This window comes from Rhinopithecus roxellana, chromosome 6 (genome assembly GCF_007565055.1).
Source record: "Rhinopithecus roxellana isolate Shanxi Qingling chromosome 6, ASM756505v1, whole genome shotgun sequence".
NCBI lineage: Eukaryota > Metazoa > Chordata > Mammalia > Primates > Cercopithecidae > Rhinopithecus > Rhinopithecus roxellana.
Genome location: NC_044554.1, coordinates 58,353,528 through 58,372,383, shown reverse-complemented (window position 1 = coordinate 58,372,383; position 18,856 = coordinate 58,353,528). Strand labels below are relative to the sequence as shown.

At 41.2% G+C, this 18,856-nt stretch overlaps 1 protein-coding gene across 7 annotated transcripts in view; it reads left to right on the top strand.

Moving 5' to 3' along the window:
• CALD1 (caldesmon 1) overlaps window positions 1-18,856 on the top strand; it is a 243,170-nt gene that overhangs the window by 98,050 nt on the left and 126,264 nt on the right. For all 7 annotated transcript variants that reach the window (XR_004058120.1, XR_004058124.1, XR_004058121.1 and 4 more), the window contains exon 2: window positions 4,070-4,157. The gene's annotated coding sequence lies outside the window, so the exon portion shown is untranslated. The remainder of the gene's footprint in view (window positions 1-4,069; window positions 4,158-18,856) is intronic.

Genomic DNA, 18,856 nt, shown 5'->3' with positions numbered 1-18,856 from the left:
CACTTAGTTTCTCTCTTGTATCCTCTTGTCCTTTGTATCTTCAGTACACCAAATTCCTTGAGGGGGAAATCACTGAATGTGAGATTACTTTTCCAGGCCTTCCTTCTCTCTAAGGTGTTGGCCCCTCAAGTCCTGGTTACCACAACGGTTCTGGGATGCCTCCAGATTAATATTGGTTTTGTGGAATATTATCCAGAGTTTCTAGTTGTTCTCAATGAAAGCACTGGACTGCCACAAGGTATTCCATTTAGGCAGATACCTACGTCAGTGTAGCTGCATTCCAAAAACTCATCAACAATCTCCTCCAAAACATTTAAAGAAAAATGTTGTATAGAACTCAAAAAAAGTAAAAGAAAATGTCAATGTTGGCAGCTATGGCTGCTTCATGTATCCAGTCATGGAAGGAGCTTCGGAATAAAACAAATCTGGGTTTTAATTCTAACTTGGTCATTTATTAACTATGTGACAATGAATCTTACTTCCAAGTGGGAATAATAAAAAACAACTAGTTTCACAGTTTTCTTGTGAAGATTAAATGAAAGAACAGATATCAAGTACCTTGCAAATAGTAGGCATTCAATAAATTATACATATTATTATGTAATATATTATCATTTCTCTTAGAGTTATAAAATGCACTCATCTCTTAGAAATAATAGAGAAGGAGTAGGGGTAGGTGGACTTGAAAAGTAATACGCTTCTCTGAGCACCCTGTTAGATGCTGAAAAGGGGGAACTTGGTTGAACTTGTTTTATTCAAAATGACATCAAGGTCATTCACATACACAATACTTTTTTTTTCGTGAAAAGATGAATCGAAGTACTGTTGCAAATCTATCCCAAATGCTTCATGTTACAGATGAAGGAATTGAGTGGTTAAATGACATTTTCAAGGGCAATTCACTTGTTAGTATTTATTTAAATGACCCAAATTCCCAAGATCATATATTTCTTTTCTTCTAACATACTCCTAGCTCCCATGTTTAACTATAAATGCAAAGCAGAGACAATTAATAATGTTTCATTATTACTGACTCATTCTGACTAAAACGTATCGATCTATTTTTAAATATTTTATTTTAATTTCCATCCCCACAAATTATGTGACTTCCTGCCAACTATGATTGAAATAGCTACTTGCCATTCCTTTCCCATTTTAAGGATTATGTCCTGTAGCTTTTCATTTTTCTGTCTGCTACTAAGAAATGATCTGCCTTATCCTGTAATGTATGAAAGGAGCTCGTGCAAGCCTGTAGAACACAGCTCTCTTGAAGTCTACCAAGCAAAAAAGGGAGTGGGGAACCTCCATCCCTCTGGGCACTGGATAAAAAGGTGACCATGTGCTTCTTTGGCACTTTCATCTCTGGGCAGGGACAGATCCTCATGCTTTCCAGCAAGGGCAGCCCAGTGGGGATCGTTTTTTGGTAAGACCCTCTGTCCAGCACATCTTTCAGCATTGTGTACTCTACGAACAGACATATGAGGCTGAATCTCACATGGACTAAGTAACTTGGAAGAGTTTCACGATCCCAGAGCACACAGCCATCTCATAAAAGCCTCACACCAGGCTTCTCAAGGGCTCTGCCTGGAACATGCTTCCCTCAGATCTTTACAGTGGGGGCTTCTTCCTAGAAATGTGTTTTTAGTCTAGATGTCTCCTGTTCAGAGAGACTATCCCTCACCAACCAACCTCCAGGGACCTTCAGTGAACTTCTTTACATCCTGCTGTTTTTATTTGCTCACCATCAGAAATGTGTGTTGTCTGAACTCCAGCAGTACATAAGCTCCATGGAAGCAGAGCCCTTGTACATCACTGTGTGCTGTGTCCTGCAGCAGAGGACTCACTCAGTGAACAAGCAAATGTGCTCCTGTATCCACCAAATACACCCAGCACGGTGGGTCAGGCCCTGGCTTTGATACTGGCCTCACCACTAGTGGGGTGAATTTGGGCAAATGACTTCAGCCAAGGAACTTCTCAGTGCTTATCCTAAGATAAGAATATGTATTTTACAAGGTTGTTACAGTCATCAAATGAAATAATGTGTGCAATGTGTTTAGCACAAGACCTATCACTGAAAAATACTTAACAAACAATAGTTATTATTATTATTTCCGTAATGAAAGCAAATCATATTATGAAAAAGTCACTGAGGAATTGTTTTATAAAAATGATAATGTTGAAATCAGAGACCCTAATTCAACCATGTAAGATAAAATTTTAAATTAATGAAAATCTGGGTCTTCTTATTAGTTATTTACAATTATTGATTTTTGTAAAGGATCCCTAATTTAACCTTTGCAATGATTCTCTGTTGAAATAAGTTATCATAACATCCTCCCCTCCTTCCCCACCACCAGCCTCTTAGTATCCATTTGGAAAATGCCATCTTTTGTTTGTTTGTTTGTTTTTTGTTTTGTTTTGTTTTGTTTTGTTTTTGAGACGGAGTCTCACTCTGTCGCCCAGGCTGGAGTGCAATGGCGCAACCTCAGCTCACTGCAAGCTCCGCCTCCTGGGTTCACGCCATTATCCTGCCTCAGCCTCCCGAGTATCTGGGACTACAGGCATGCTCCACCACGCCCAGCTACTTTTTTGGATTTTTAGTAGAGATGGGGTTTCACCATTCACAGGATGGTCTCAATCTCCTGACCTTGTGATTCACCCGCCTCAGCCTCCCAAAGTGCTGGGATTATAGGCGTGAGCCACCGTGCCCAGCCTGCCATCTTTCTGAGAATACTTGCAATAGAGATTTTAAATTAGGATATTAACCGTCTCCTGTAAATATGTGCTAGCAATGTTTTTCTAGAAATGTTTAACTAGAAAGGTGCTAGTTACAGTTGTTCATGCTACTAAATGACTTTTGCTAGAGGTTACCTGAGGGTTCTAAGAAAATCACTATACTTAGAGGACTAGAAATCTGATCAAGAGGGAAGAAATTACTTCTTTCTTTTTATTACACCTTGGTTCTCCCATAGTAAATGTTTTCATATAAAACTCATTTCTCCCCATGCCTGAGGAGATGGTTAAATCAAAGGAGCAATAACTAGGCCCTGGCTGTTTGCCACTGGCTGCAATGGGGACTCGGGGAGGAAGACAGGCTCATTTGCCTAACAGGGCCCAGCTCCCTTCCCGTCTTCCTTCATCTTGGGCCTTTTCCTTCCTTACTACCTCCGGTCTAGACTCAGCTTTCCCTGCAGAGACCTTTGGCAACTGCTTCTGAGCCAGGGCAGCCAGCATCTGTGTGTTGTGACCCAGCCAGCATCTGTGTGTCTGTTCGTAGAGTACACAATGCTGAAAGATGTGCTGGACAGAGGGTCTTACCAAAAAACGATCCCCACTGGGCTGCCCTTGCTGGAAAGCATGAGGATCTGTCCCTGCCCAGAGATGAAAGTGCCAAAGAAGCACATGGGCACTGCTTTAAGCTATGGCTTAAAGGGCTCAATTGAGGAATGGTTCACTCGGGCATCTATTTGAAGTTGCAAGGTAACTGATGGGAGAGAAAGATCTTAACACAGGGAGTGAGGTGCTTTAGTAACTCTGGCCCTTAGACCCTAAATCTGAAAATAGAAAGGAAAGAGATTATCTGAAAGCAAACTCTACTGTTAGTGATTCTGCCATTCATTTTATGTTTTCTCTTAAAAGCCTTTCTGTCTTTGTCTCACTAACAAGATAGTTCATGGACATACACAGACACTATAGACCAAAAAGTTTTCCACTTATAACATTTTCTTCTTTCACTTTGCCTTTATTCATTCTCAAATTTTAAAATAAAAATACTGAGGGGACTGCAAGCAGCAAAAAGAAACTTGGCAATTAAATGCTGTCCCCGGGTTTGTCTTAACTATACCTCTTTCTCCAGAATAATTTATTCCGAATAATTCTGAGATGGACTCTGCAATAATTGTATTTTCCTTAAAATGCAAATGCACAATAGCTATTTCTACCCCTGCTTATTTCTTCCTTTAGATTCTAACAACAGTACTTGAGGAAGAAATGATATTTGAAAATATATAGTCTGTATTAACTAAAATTCATTCAACTTAATGATGTTTCCATCCTCCTTTTATTCCAGGTATCATTGGAACATTTCAAGATCATCAAATCAAATTCCACAGGGATTGGTGATCAACCAGAAGGCTCAGACATCTGATTGCTGACCTGTGAGTAAAGTTTATGTTTTATTAATACTTTGGGCTCTGCTCTTTGGAATTACCCAGTCTCTGTGCCTGGTATTCTAAATTCTTACATCTCAAGATGCACTGTGAGAGACCAGTTTTTCTGCTATGGCCCTCCTACTTTACTTACGAGTTAATTAATCAGTTAGAATCCATCAAGTTTTGAAGGATCTATCAAGTCTTGTATCCTGTTTTGTAATCAGATTTTTTTTTTGCTTTATTGTTAAATGTTTCCTGCAATGTAATTAATATCTTTCACAAAACAGTCCTGATAAATCATGAAGTCCTCACTTCTTGTGAAAATGCTAGTGACTTGAATCAATAAAGACAACATGAGTCAGCCTTCCAAGATGAATAAGCTCACCTTTGTGCAAATACTGGTGATCTCAGGAGCACTAAGTACCCCTCACTTTCGACAAATCTCTCTCACCTGGGAAGAAAACTTCTACCAGAACAAGGACCACCTAGGGAGGTGAAAGAGGGGATTTCCACTTTAGAGGATGGAGAAACCAAAGGACACTTCACTCATTCACAATTTTGCTGAGCTTGGGGCTCCAGTAGGTAGGAAAGTTCTTCAGGAGTTCAGCACACCACTCAGGCAATTGTTGTTTCAAGATTCTATCTGTTGTCCCACTGCAAGTTTTCTCAGGCTGCCATAGTGAAAATCCACAGACTGGGTGGCTTAAACAACCGAGATTTCTTTTCTCACCATTCTGGAGGCTGGAAGTCTGAGATCAAGGTGTTGGCATGGTGGATTTCTCGAGGCCCTCCTTGCAGATGGCCACCTTCTCCCTATGTCTTCACATGGTCATCCCTCCAGGCACATACCTGTCTGGTGTCTTTCTCTCTGTGCCCAAATTTCCTCTTCTTGTAAAAACACCAGTCATATTGGATTAGGCCCACCCTAAAGACCTCATTTTAACTTAATCGCTCTTTGAAGAACTTATCTCCAAATGCGGTTACATTCTGAGGTCCTGAAAGTTAGGATTTCAACGTATGAATTTGGGGGAAATACTATTCAGTCCATAATGCTGCTGCCATCATTTTCTCTCCCTAATATGCTGATTTTTTTTTGTTTATTGCACATGGGCTTCCCTCTGATTCTCCCCTTCTGAACTCCCTTAGCGATGACATTACTCTCAGAGCATTTGCAGTTCCTACAATGTATTATAGTCATTTGTGTACAGCTCTCATTTCCTTATGACAGTCTATAAATTCTGAAATCAGAGAGTGTGCCTTTTATATCTCTCATAGCACTAGAGGAGGTTTTGTATATGGTAGATACTTTGTAATATTTGTTAAATGAATGACTGACTGACTGAATGAATGAATGAATGGAAAGAGGATTAGATGCAGCCTCTGAACCTACAATGTATTTGCTTTAAGACTGTCTCCAAAGGATAAGTATTAATGATGCTTTCTCCTCACTTCCTGCCCCCCAAGACAAGTAGAAATAAGTTAAGGCTGAGGAGAAAGATTGAAAGAAAGGTGGGATTGACTAATGGCAGGAGAGTTACCTTTCTCCCAAAGAGGTAGGAAACAGTAAATAGCACGAGCATGCCCCAGTTAAGGTGGCCTTTCCATGAGAATAGTGTTTGGGGATCCAAGAGGGACTTACTGAGTTTAAAGCCTGTGGGACATGCAAGGGCATGTGTCTAGAAAACAATGCATATGCAGGTCTGAAGGTCAGGTGAGAACCAGAGATGTTCACAGTCACCGCCTACAGGCAGGAAGCAGCAGTGTGTCAATGGATGAGGCCACCAAGGAAGACTGTAGAGGGAGAGGAGCAGTGACTTAAAGATTCCATCAGAAATTGTATATAGAAACTTTTCCTGGTAGATAATAGGAGAAGGACCCATCCAAGAGGAAGAATACTACACAATACTTCTAATGAAGCTGTGTGAGAACATGTAGATGAGCTAATGTGTGTGTCTATTTTTTCTCTTCTTGCATTTTTGGACCTATTTTGTTCCTTCTCTGTCCTGTCTTTTGGGGGCTATGCCCCAAACCATTCCTGTGAGCCTAGCCCTACCCACCTTTGCTCCCTTCTTGCTAACTCCACCTATGGTCATTGTCCGACTCCCCTGCTGCCTGCTCAGGGAATCCTAGACAAACTTCCTTTGGTCCCATTTTCTTCATCAGCCAATCAGAGCTGATCAGAATGGACAGAAGGGGAGGCCAGGATGAGAATCCTTAATGACCAAAGAGAGACAGGGGCAGGTCGTTTTCAGGGTCAGGTGGCTGCAGTGCAGTGGTCACAGAGCATCATCTTGTTTAGTCAGTAAAGGCCCCAGATAGGGGTGGAGGACTGTGCCTCTTTTTCCCTGAACTTCCTCCTTTGTCCATTGTCCCCTGCTGATTGTCCCACTCCACCTGTTCGCCAGAATAAGCTCTGGCAGTATTTTAGGGTTTCCCTGCCAGACCAGAGAGTGGAGGGGCCAGGCCATGACCCCTGACAGTCATTACCAGCCTCCCCTCTCTAGGCCTCACCATCAAATGTCATTTCTCATGGAGTCATATTTACCCCTGGGCTGAATTTCCCAATTTGCTCTGCTAGCATGATGCAAATGAAAGGGGTAAAGGTATTTATTCATCTCTCTTTTATTTTCCAAAGTGTTATTTCTTTTCCTTTAAGTTCTCTCCTTGCTTTTACTTTATTTTTCTTCTCTCTCCCTTAGTTCTCCTTCCTTAGTAGAAACCCTTGATCTTCAGGGTGATTTTCTGATTATTAGCAGAAGAGGCTATCAGAGATCTGGAAGCCACCTCCTGCATTTCTTTATTCCCCTACCTCACCCAGTTATTTTAAATGTATATTGAGACACCAGCTATCTCCAAGAACCCACTTTCACACTTTCCTCTTTATGTTCTTGGAGTAGCCAGGAAAAAGATGCCCGTTTTCTTGAAGGTACCTAAAATGTCAGTGACACCTGGGTCAGTGATTTTATGCAAATTGCTATGTATATCAAATGAGAAATGTGGAGAGCAAGAGGAAACCCTTTGCAATCCATGAATGGTCTAGTTGGGGTTTTCCAATGAATGATGGCCGGTGGCCAACATAGGTGCCTCCCGACTGTGTTTCATTAATTTCAATCAGCTCACAGGTTTGGAGAGAAGGATCATTTTCCTATGAGCGTGTAAAAGAAGTGCTTTGAGTTGTAAGCACTTCGAAGACTTTGCCCTTGTTTTCGAATGGGAGATTTTATAACCACTGTGGGTCAATATTTTTGGAGTCAGTTGAAGTTCCAGATGGAGTGGAAAGAGAAGTTTGGGTTTTTATTTTCTTCTTCTTTTCTTGAGTTTTGCATAATGAGCCTCCCTGGAAACCCTGACAAAGTCCTCAGTCTCCTTTGGTTCAGGTGGCCCCAAGCTTTTTATAGTAGGATCTGAAGGGATATTTCTTAAACTAAGATTCCTTCCTGTGGGTTTTCGATAGTAGCTGTAGAACTAGGCTTATATGGGAGAAGGTCTGGAATCCACTCCCTTGCCTGGGAGTCTCCTCTCAAGGAGACTGCTCTCAGGGTCCTTGTCATGAGATATGACAAGAAAAATCCACAATGAGCCTGGGCACAGTGCAGATTTGGTTAAGGATTGAGGGGACACAAGGTCACAGACCCCATAGGACTCCCAGCATTCTGGAAACCTTCATAGTAAAGAGGGTAGAGGACATTCCAACATCACCACGTGCAGCTTTAGTAACCTTGCCAAATAAACGTGTTTCCCCAGCCAGGGAATTGCACCTGGTCTTGAGAGGCACCTCCACAAAAACACACCTTCCTGCCTGGCATGACCATTGACAGAGAAAGACTGTGCTGAGAAGGGGGACAGAGCAGGGAGAAAAACACACAACGGTGCCAGGAGCTCTTGTCTAGAACTCCTTTCCAGGCTTTTGTTCCCATAAGCGCGCGTGAGTACACAAGTAAAGAGAAAAGAATGATTGTGCTATTTAGCTCTGAACCAAAAACTATCAAGCCTTTCCTAAGGTTCCAACTCTAATAGGATTTGTACAGTTACAGGACACAGACTCAACTGCTTCTGAACTCTGCTGCAGGATGCCTAACAAGATTAAGTTGTGAACATCTCATGCCACTCCGTGCAACAATACTCTAATAGGACTTAAGCAGAACAAATAGTCTAGGGGGAAAAAAAAACCCTAAGACAATTTCCTTCCTACAATTCTCTGTATCCCAGGCTCAATCTAGTGCCAAATTAAATCTAGATTTTTTTTTTTTTAATAGACGTTTCCTAGAGGAAAAGGCAGAGCTGCATTCCCTGAAACATATTTTAGCTCAAACTTGTAACTTGGATTTTTTCTTTCCTCCTCCCTTTTGCTAATTCAAAACAAAATGTCCATCACCCACTCTAACACCAGCCTCTAAGAGCTAGAGACAAATGGAGTCTGAATATTCACGCCAATGTGGTACAAATGAGCTGTGATTTTAGGATACTGGCTGTTTTACTGACAGGGGAAAAGGGCAGCTGACTAGTTTAATATACTTGGCTGAAAACACTTTGCTAAAGAGCAGTAAAGAAGGCCAACGTTAATATTGAATCCTGTTCTTGAATGAGCAAATATGATATATCATGGAATGGGGCGTCCTGAGTTTGGGGGAAAGCATTTTATCATATCCACAGGATGCAGACGACAATGAATGCAAACATATTGCATTCATGTTGGGCCCTAAGGAAGAAGCGCTTTTAGGTGCATTTTCTCCAAGTTCCTCAAAGAATTCCTCCCATAAGTAAATGATACCATGATGTTGAATCTGATTTCACACAGAATTACAAAATTATAAATATAAAGACATTTGTTATTATGAGAGACTCCGGGGATCTACGTAACTGTCTCCCATTACTGGCTCATGGTTTATAAATTTAAAAATGCAATTATAAGTTGGGGTTGATGAGGGAAGCCTGTGACCACCATTAGCACCTTCCTTAAACATGCATTAATTCATTCATTCTACAGATATCACTGGATTGGACCTTCTCCATCTCACATGCCATATTAGGTCTGTGTTACATTTGCAATTCTAGTATTCCTTACCATAAAATGGACTTTTTTAAAATTAAATGCAGTGGAAAATTTTGTGAATCCAATGACGCGTTCAGTGACGTAAATTGTGATTTCTGATACTGTATTTATTTTTCATTGGCTTCGTCTTGGCAAAGGGTCATAATATTGTAAATTTCTCTGCCCTCTCATCTACCTATCATACTTTATTATGCGGTTTATAGGCAAAACACAGGCATGCACTGCCTGTATCTGTAAATCTACTTTTCTGCAAATCACTTGAAGGGTAATGCATAATTGCCCCTTCCTTATTTGTTTCCTAGATTATAACTTTTGTATAGAATGTTGTTAAAAGCAGACTACAAAGTAGTTTCAAGTATGCTCCTTCCTCTGTATCCATAGGGGATTGGTTTCAGGACTCCCAGGATACCAAAATATACTGATGCTCAATTCCCTGATATACAAAGGCATAGTATTTGCATATAATCTATGCAGATTCTCGTGTATACTTCGAATCATCTCTACTTCTAACACCTAATAAAATGTAAATCACTATTATACTGTATTTCCTATTTTTTTATTGTTGTATGGTTTTTTCAATTACTTTTTTTTTTTAAATATGTTTCTATCCCTGGTTGATTGAATCTATGGATGCAGAACCCATGGATATGGAGAGCTGATAGTAATTGAACTTAAAAGCAAAATAAGGGTGCTGTGATATTTTTATGAAATGCTCATGAGAATCAAAGATGAGAGACCAGAGCCAATTTACCCCAAAGTCAGTAGAGCTTAAGCCATAGGGCCTCTCACAGGGAGAGGTCCCTGCCTCAACACCCCCGTGCCTAACTTTTTACATTTATTATTGTATTCTGGTTTTCCAAGAAGGCCTCTCAAATAATCTTCAGGTCCCACAAAACCTGGACCTGCCCTGAAACTAACACAGATAAACTGAGATGATTTAGCATCATGTCTAAAGCTAATTAAGTGAGCAAAGCAAAGAAATCGTCAAAGTGTGAAATGTGATCATTTATTTTTTTAAGGCTTTAAGACAAATTCAGCTTATTTTCTAAAGTGAACCCCACTTAAGTGAAATAATAAATCAGTTTGCCAAAGCACAAGTGAATATAAACAGAAGATTCATTTTTACTTCATTAATAAACATCAAATATGAACGGAACCTAACATCAAGCAGGCCAAGGCCTCCTGCTGACAGGAAACAGCTCCTAGTAAGAGCATTAGTAGAAGAACATAAATCCTTCCAGGCAATCACGTGATCATTTCATCATTGAAGTCCTTGCCACAGTCTACTTTGTATCATCCATTTACAGGTCTTGTGAGATGTAACAGAGTGCTGTAATTAAAAGCATACAATCTGGGGCTGGGTTGCCTGGATGTAGATCCCAGCTCTACCACTTACTAGCTATGTGCCCTTGGGCCAATGACTCACCTTCTCCGAGCCTCTGTCTTTTCATCTGTAAAATGGAAATAATAAGGATTGTCACAAGGATTTAAACTGATATTATCACAGTTCTTAGAACTGTGCTTGGTACATAGTAAGTGCTACATAACTGTTGTCTAAATAAATCAACTTATCCATCTAGACTGAAAGCTGTATGGGATTGCTTGTGGGTTCACCCTTGCAACTCCTCACAGTGCCTAACATGGCACATGGTCAGTCATCAGTGAAAGACTGTAGAAATCAGGGTCACAAACCAGCAACCCAAGGCCCATGCTGCCCTGCAAATGTGCTTCCCTTGTCCAGCATTGATGTGGTTTGGCTTTGTGTCCCCACTCAAATCTCACCTTGAATTGTGATAATCCCCATGTGTCGTGGGAGGGACCAAGTGGGAAGTAATTGAATCTTGAGAGTGGGTTTTTCCCTGTGCTGTTCTCATGATAGTGAATAAGTCTCACAAGATCTGATGGTTTTATAAAGCGGATTTCCCCCATACACACTCTCTCTTGCCTGCTGCCATGTAAGACGTCCCTTTGCTCCTCATTTACCTTCCGCCATGATTGTGAGACCTCCCCAGCCATATGGAACTGTGAGTCCATTAAACCTCTTTCCTTTATAAATTACCCAGTCTCAGATATGTCTTTATTAGCAGTGTGAGAATAGACTAATACAAGCATTTTTAAAAAAAAATTTTGAGTCTGAATGCTCATAGGGATGCAGGCATGCATATGTTCTCCATTTTCCTATAAGCTACACTCCCCAATTTGGTCCTTTAAACTATTTGGGTTTGTCATGCCTGATGTAAATGAATGATCACATAACACATGAACACTGCTACAGTTAGTGGCAGTTTTATGGCTCATTGAAGTAGAGAGATGGGCCCATAAGGAATGGAAATATGAGTCACTTCCACTCCTTGATACCCTACCTGCAAACAGTGTTCCGGTTAACCTACTTATCCCTGTATCTACGCTAAAGGTCTCAGAAGGGAAATAGGAAATCAAGAATCTGAGCAAGTACTTGCTAAGAAACAGAAATGAGTACAACCTAATGTCAGAGCTGGCCAAGACTTAATCAGTCATGACAAGCTAGGTTATACTGGTGTCAAAAACAGCTAAAATCTCAGCAACTTCAAAACGAACACGTGTTTATCACTCATGCTTTGTCACTAACCCTGGATAGGCAAGGGTTTCTAGTCCACATCACTGTCATCCACGCTTAGCAACCCCTACAGACTATGACTGTCTGGAAATCTTACCAACCATGGTGGAGAGAAAAGAGCTCTTCGGAGGGTCTCCTACTGGCAAGGCTACCCTAGAAGTGACATGATACTTCTGCTCAAAACTCACTGACCAGAATTAGCCACTTGGCCCCAGATGACCACAAGAGGCAAGCACAATTCTATAATGTGCCCAGAAGAAGTAAAACAAGAACGTGGGGCAAATAGCACAGGGGATCATAGCTGTGACATTATTTGGAACTTGGAGTCTCAGGCCAGGATTCTTAAGCTTTTCAAGGAGTTCAACTCGGCAAATATTTCCATTGATACATAACTGCAGAGCAAAGTACTCAGCACTATGAGAGGGTGTCAGAGGAGACGTAGGCCCTGACACCAAGCAGCTTCAGACTTGGTAAAGAGAAAGCGATGGTATAAAACATTTGAATAACAAGGCCATGTAGTATCGATCACCAAGAACAAAGCCAATAATTGCTGTAGAAGCTGAAAGGGAGGGTGGTTCTGGGATGAAGATAGGACTTGAGCTGGACTCTAGAAAAATATATGGGATTTGCAGGAGTGGAGGGCACTTCAGGTTATGGGCAGCAGGAAGCCAGGGACAAAGGCCCACAGGAGAAATGAGGGTGAAATCATTGCAGGACTCAGGAGTTTGACTTGGCTGTGAGTTGTGTTTGCACGGGAGGGTAGGATGGGGAAAGGAATCATGTGATGGAAAGAGTGGAGTCATTTCACAGAGAGTTTCTGGGGTCTTCAGAGAAACAAGATGGTGGTATGTGGGAGGAAGATCATTTTTCCTGAATAACTCCATTCAAAACCAAGGAATTTGCACCTCCCAATCACCAGCCCTTCCCAGCCACATTTATTCCCAAAACAAGAGTCCCGAATACCCAACAGCTTCCCAGACCTTCTAGGCAGTCACTGAATGGAGACAGTAGTAAACCCTGGGCTGCTTCTGCCTCCAGTTTAAAGCACCTTTGATCACTTCTCCTGCTGACAAAGAATATCCAAGTTCAAGTGAAATAGCCTCTTGTTGCTGGGGTCAGTGCAGCCTTTTTGCTATGTAACATCTGTTTTTAAAATTCGGCTGAGAGCTGAGACCTTGACTTAAATCTGTTTAACTTAAAAAGCAGCAAGAGAACATCTTGTTTTCATGAATGTCCAGGGACTGTGTGTCAACAAATAAAAGGTCTGTTTGTGGTATTCAAAGTGGAAAAGCTGGTTGTGAGATGTTCTGCCACTGGGATAAATTTATTATGGACTGTTTGTTTCTTGGAATCAAGCACCAGCATTTGAAAAATACGGTGGACCAGCTTTGTTTAAATCAGCATATTTCTGCTTGATGATGGGTTAGAACCATGTTTTTATTGTCGGAAGTTCACGGAGCTGGATGGGTCTAGAAAGATGCTCTCTTTCGTGCCTCCCACCTTAGCTGCGTGAAGCTAATGTCTTAATGTGGATTCCCTGGGTCTGCATGAATTCTGGCAACAGCTTCTGATGGATCATTATTTTTATGTAACTTATGTAGGACCTGAAGTGGGAAAGAAGTGGGTGAGACTAGTTCACCATCCCTCAAATCTGAATAGTTGCTTTTCTCCTCACCCACCAATTTAGGAGAGAGAAGTGGAAAGGAATTATATTTATCTGCAGGTAGGGGAGAGAATGTCTGGCACGTACCCGATGTCAATTTAATTTATTGAATGAATACAAACTCCAGTCTGATAAATTTATGTTCCCTGTATGAATTCATGTCTGTATATATATTAATGTCATTCCTTTTGGAAAAAGTGATTACCGCCCAGATCTTTTTTTTTTTTGAGACGGAGTCTCACTCTGTCGCCCAGGCTGGAGTGCAGTGGCCGGATCTCAGCTCACTGCAAGCTCCGCCTGCCGGGTTTACGCCATTCTCCTGCCTCAGCTTCCCGAGTAGCTGGGACTACAGGTGCCCGCCACCTCGCCCAGCTAGTTTTCTGTATTTTTTAGTAGAGACGGGGTTTCTTCGTGTTAGCCAGGATGGTCTTGATCTCCTGACCTCGTGATCCGCCCATCTTGGCCTCCCAAAGTGCTGGGATTACAAGCTTGAGCCACCGCGCCTGGCCACCACCCAGATCTTATTCTAACACATAGGAAACCATTAGATCGTTCCTGTAGTTCTCTCTCATAGCAGCTTCTTTTTTTCTTCTTTTTTGGTTTCTTCTTGACATTATCCTAATTTGTATTTTATTTGTTGATTGCCCGTCTCCACCATCAGGCTACAAGCATCTTGAGGGCAGAATAGTTGCATTCACATCTTATATCCTACACTAAGCAAGGTAGCTAGTACATGAATAATATTTCATAAACATTTATTGAATTTATTTACTTATTTTTATTATACTTTAAGTTCTGGGGTACATGTGCAGAATGTGCAGGTTTGTTACATAGGTATACACGTGCCATGGTGGTTTACTGCACCCATCAACCCATCACCTACATTAGGTATTTCTCCTAATGCTATCCCTCCCCTAGCCCCCCACCCCCCAAACAGGTCCCAGTGTGTGATGTTCCCCTCCCTGTGTCCATGTGTTCTCATTGTTCAACTTCCACTTATGAGTGAATACATGTGGTGTTTGGTTTTCTGTTCTTGTGTTAGTTTGCCGAGAATGATGGTTTCCAGCTTCATCGATGTCCCTGCAAAGGACATTAACTCATCCTTTTTATGGCTGTATAGTATTCCATGGTGTATATGTGCCACAATTTTTTTATCCAGTCTATCATTGATGGACATTTGGGTTGGTTCCAAGTCTTTGCTATTGTGAATAGTGCTGCAATAAACATGAGTGCATGTGTCTTTATAGGAGAATGATTTATAATCCTTTGGGTATACACCCAGTAATGGGATTGCTGGGTCAAATGGTATTTCTAGTTCTAAGTCCTTGAGGAATTGCCACACTGTCTTCCACAATGGTTGAACTAATTTACACTCCCACCAACAGTGTAAAAGCGTTCCTATTTCTCCACACGGTCTCCAGCATCTGTTGTTTCCTGACTTTTTAATGATCGCCATTGAATGTTTTTATTAAAGTTCTCATTGGGATGATAGTTATAGAGTCTCAGCCGCTCTTGACTGTATCTGAATTTAAATATAATGCAGAAGACGACAGGACTTATAAGGCAGCTGAATATGTACGGGCCTTTTGTGTGATGACACACTCACATTCATTTGGCCATACACACTACTGAAGGTCACGGCGGGATAGGCTAAACTATCTCTATTTTCTCGATTTAAGGTGGTCAGCTACATCTGACATATAGCTGGCCAGGATTAATGTCATAGCACAGGGCCGTAGTTTAGGATTTTTTCCCCTCAAATGAGTAACTCATTCCTGGTGGGATAAATCTGTGACTTTAGCCTTATTAGCAAGTAATTCTGGCCCACAAAGCTATCTGGTAAAGGCAGTGTGATATGGTTTGGATTTGTGTCCCTGCCAAATCTCATGTCAAATTGTGATCCCCATTGTAGGAGGAGGGGCCTGGTGGGAGGCGACTGGATCATGGGGAAGGATTTCCCCCTTGCTGTTCTCCTGATACGGAGTGAGTTCTCACAAGATAAGGCTGTTTAAAAGTGTACAGCACCTCCCCTGCTCTTTCTTCCTCCTACTCGGCCATGTCAGGCATGCCTGCTTCCTGTTTGCCTTCTACAATGATTGAAAGTCTCCTGAGGCCGGCCAGGCATCGTGGCTCACGCCTATAATCCCAGCACTTAGGGAGGCTGAGGCAGGCGGATCACGAGGTCAGGAGATAGAGCCCATCCTGGCTAACACAGTCAAACCCCATCTCTACTAAAAATACAAAAAAAATTAGCTGGGCGTGGTGGCACACACCTGTACTCAGGAGGCTGAGGCAGGAGAGTGGCGTGAACCCAGGAAGGGGAGCTTGCAGTGAGCCGAGATCATGCCACTGCACTCCAGTCTGGGCGACAGAGCAAGACTCCATCTCAAAAAAAAAAAAAGAAAGTCTCCTGAGGCCTCCCCAGCCATGTTACTTATACAGTCTGCAGAATAATGAGCCAATTAACTCTTTCTTTATAAATTACACAGCCTCAGATAGTTCTTTAGAGCACTGCAAGAGCAGACTAATGCACAGTGCAAGGATCTAGGGTCAGAAAGGTGTTTTGGTACTCAACAGACCTATGGCTTAATATCCACATTCACTTGTCCAGCAGCCAATGCAGATCTTTCTGGTGATCAAGCAAAATATGAATGCTTTCACTTGAGGGATACGAAGGTGGATTCATTTGCTCCATTTTTCTTTGGCTGCCTGTGTAGATGGAATTGAAATGGGAATGATAGGTGCATTCCAAAGGATCTCAAGAGAAATGCTCATTCGTTTACAAGAGGTGCAATCCCACAATAGTTTCTTGCTTTGTGTATTTGAAAACATTCCCAAAGAAACAAAGTTGGATGCAGAAAAAATACTGGGAGAAAAGAAAAATAATACTCCAAATTCTGAACAATTCTACTTTAATATGTTGATCTGTCTGCCAGCTGGCCACAGGGTTGACTACTTGTAATATATACTTTTGGTAGGCCGCATGTAGTTCTTGGAACTGTTTATATTAGGCTGCAGAAACTTAATTATTCCAAAATTGGCAGGGTGCTCTTTGGTTACTTAATACAAAATTGCTTAGTCATCTTTAAACGTAGTGTGGACAGCTTTTGTTTAAGTGTGAAAAATTAGGAATTGCAAATGTACTCCAAAGAGATTTTAAGTCAGGGAGAGAAACAAGAAAGTATCATTCTTTCAAGATATTCAGCAGGTGGTTGCCACATGTTTTAATTTGACAAGCTAGGTAACTGTCGAGTTGAAATCCTTGATTACAAGTGTTTTTCCATTTTCTTTGTAGATATTGTCAGAAGTAGAAAGCTGTTGCTGCTGCTTCTTAGATGGTATTCTAATCCTACACTCTGCAAAGTATAGGTTTTTCAGCAAGAGTGTGAGGAACTCTAACATCAGCTGCTGGAACAGCTTTCTTGTTCTAAGAAGCGAGCAAGGATGCCATTTCAAGCTGGTTGTCACGAAGATCCTCCTTTTGCCTCTTTTGGTTTGAATCCTTGAACTGTTGCCTTCCACGTATAGTACAGAGCTATAGTGCTTTAGCGAGGAAACAGGCAGGCAGAGTGAGCTTCTTCTGTGTATCTTAAAGTCTAAAGTGGCGCCGGAAGTTTCTAGTTTTTCCAGGAATGCCCATGGCAACCTCACACTTTTCCTGTGATCTGGGCTGGGGCTCCTAAGAGATGGTGAGAAAAGATAAAAGTCCCGTAGCCAATGGGTTGCCACCCGAGCCCTGGGAAGGGTAGGGTCCCAAGCAAACCTCCAGAACGCTGCCTTATGTTTCTAATTACTGAGCATGGTTAGAGAGCACAATCAGGCAACACTTTTTTCAGACTGATGGAAACATTTAAATTGGCTCTGAATGTCAGTGTTTTCTAATTATGATGGAGGAGTAGCAAGGACTTTCCAAAGGCTGCGGAAATTTGAAGTATATCGGCTGAATTCTGATTCTCTTCTTTTCTTATTCATCATGTCTTCTTTTTCTTTCAACATCCAAGAACAAACCTATTCCCTCGGTTAAATGCCTAATACTCCTCTTCCTGAAACCGAAATGTCTAAGACCAAGTTCTTTTCCACTAGAGAAAAACAACCACAACTACAAATCAAAATGTAAAATAGAGTTCCATAGTAAACCACCACCATTTCCAAGGTTACTAAGAGCTCAGCCAGAGACACTGCCTTTTGATAACATCTTAGCCAAGTTCATTCGTTTAACAACTAAGTTCAACAAATAAGCACTGCCCTGGCATCTGTTCCAACTGAACAAGTGTGAGCCTAATGCTGAGTATAAGAAAAATAGTCGGTTAAGAACTTTGAGGAATCACGAAAGAGAGGAATTACTTCTATGATATAACAGCCTTTTACAGAAGACAAATATGTATTTGGTAATTAAAATACAAGCTATAGACTAAGTGCTCCAATAGAAATACAATATGGGTATCAGTACAAACTCAGGTTACTGGGTCACTTGTTCAAAGATCCTATGGTTTTGTGCTATTCTTAAGCAGGCCCCAACTGTGAGCCATTTCCTACCTGAGGAAAAGTCCACGTATCCCCAAACTAACAAATAAGTGAAACTACTATCGAAATGACTCATTACTATCTAAATTACCATCTAAATGTAAAGAAAGAGGAATCAATCTTTCAACTTATTATTTACCTGTAAATGTATATGCTTAAATTTTATGTCTATTACGTCCAAGGGACATAGCAGATAATGTCCTTTAGTTGGGTTTCGAAGCTTTCCACCTTGGATTATAAACTTCTAGAAGATAGTTTTTAACCTGCTTTGCACTTCCAGAATACAGTAGACACACCTGATGATCATGATGAATAGACGTCAAATAATTCACTAGAGAGTAATTAGTCCCTGATCAATAACAGCTTGTCCTTCACAAAAATACTGCTATTAACAAAGCACCTCTAGAACACACCTTTGAATTGTTTTCAGCAATATAAATGGATTTGCATCCTGCCATCTAAGCTCTCCTACTTTATATTAGCAAGATAGCTGGCCAAGGCTCTGTATGTGGTTTTTGATCACTAAACTGGAAGTGTTAGTTGAGCAAACCAGTCACAAAAAGCAGGCAAATGACTTGCTGACTTTTTTTTTTTTTTTTTAGATGAGTAGTTCAGCAAGTCCAGACGGTCATGCACAAATTAAACTACTTTTATGTAAAATATGGTGATCTCTGCAGAATGTTTACAATTGGGAAAGACCCATGGTTTCTGAACTTTCATTCCATGTGAACCACTCTTGGGCCTTGTTACTTAACTTGAAGTGTGATCTTTCTTCAGCCAGTGTCTCAGCTTCTTTTGCATTTGCCAAGCATTTTACTTTCCTCAGTTGCAAGTGCCCAGTCACAGCAAGATTGCCCCCATCCAAAGAG